We start from the raw sequence: 1,277 nt of genomic DNA, 5'->3' as shown, positions 1-1,277 counted from the left end.
GTTTTACCAATACATACAGAATCCCAAACATTCATAAAAGCTAACCTTAGGCCTAATTAGGCCTAAGGTTAGCTTTTAAGAATGTTTAGGATACTTTCTGTATTGGTGAAACAATGACCTGCAACCCGCGACCTGCGACCTGCGACCTGCAAATTAGACCCTCCGTCCTGTAACGGGTATAAAAAAAATTAAAGAAAAAAAAGAGAGTTAATTATAAAAGTTCCAATTTGTGAGCGGCATATATGGCTCACCAGGTTTAAGTCGATGTTATCTAGTGCTTTCCGTTTGAGGGAGGGCCATGGGTGTTGACTTTTCTGGACATAGCGAGCTGAAGCTACCAGATTTGGGACTTGCCACCCACCACTCGTAAGCGTTCTCGAACAATTGTAGGCTTAAATACAAGCACGTCTGTGCTTAACTCTACTAATTGTTTTACTGGTGGCGCGTGAAACGTGTGCCTGTTCCTGTGTGTGCCCCTTTAGTGAAATTTTATGGACTCTGTTCGTTAAGTATTCTTCACAAGGCGTCCAATCTGATTTAGGTGAATCCTACCCAGTCTTCTGCCTTATCTCATCACCAGTTCTCTCGGCACTGAATTCGCGGAAAAACTGTTTGAAAGGGGGGGGGGGGGAGGGGGGTTGAAGAACATATTGTCGCTTTTTCAAATCAGTATAATATTTATTGAATAACATTTAACTGAATAAGCCTTCTGCCGTTTAATGGCCTAAGGATTTAGTCACTGTGCATAGAGTTATAGAAATGCCATCAGGGGCGTAACGGAATGAAATTTTATCCACGATTTGTCGTCTTGAAGGTGTCAATCTTCACTTGTTATGGCTATAAAGGCTCATACCAGAAAAGAACAGCGGATTTTAAACATATTGTACAAGAGTGAAAATTCTTTTAAAGATATCAATAGATTGCTTAGAAACGAATGCAAAGCCTGGGCATTCGCCAAATATTATTAGGAATAAAACCAAGAAGGCTCGTATTGACGTGTCGTTTAACTTATATTATAAATGTCTAGACCCCTCTCAAAATCCTCCGTCCCCCCACCCCCCCCCCTCCCCCACTTTGTACTTTCAGCGCCTTAGAAAAATGGTTTCACTTTCAGCCAACGATTTCAATTTTTTTAACTGCCAGCAGTCGTGTTTGCAGCTACAGCTGGGGTTTTATAAAATGTGTTTGATCTGATCATCCCAGGTTAGCATTTCATCAATATGAACCCCCAATAACTTAGTAGCTTTGAAGGTTTATGTTCAATTGGCCAATCATCC

The 1,277-nt window shown here is 41.1% G+C and overlaps 1 protein-coding gene across 1 annotated transcript in view; it reads left to right on the top strand.

Moving 5' to 3' along the window:
- LOC138016456 (protein Wnt-2b-like) overlaps positions 1–991 on the top strand; it is an 11,512-nt gene extending 10,521 nt beyond the window's left edge. The window contains exon 4 of the mRNA XM_068863593.1: positions 1–991. This exon is cut by the window's left edge and continues 1,929 nt beyond it. The gene's annotated coding sequence lies outside the window, so the exon portion shown is untranslated.
- Positions 992–1,277: the final 286 nt, after the last annotated feature.

This window comes from Montipora capricornis, chromosome 9, assembly GCF_036669925.1.
Source record: "Montipora capricornis isolate CH-2021 chromosome 9, ASM3666992v2, whole genome shotgun sequence".
NCBI classification, from domain to species: domain Eukaryota; kingdom Metazoa; phylum Cnidaria; class Anthozoa; order Scleractinia; family Acroporidae; genus Montipora; species Montipora capricornis.
This window is presented reverse-complemented; position numbering and strand designations above follow the sequence as displayed.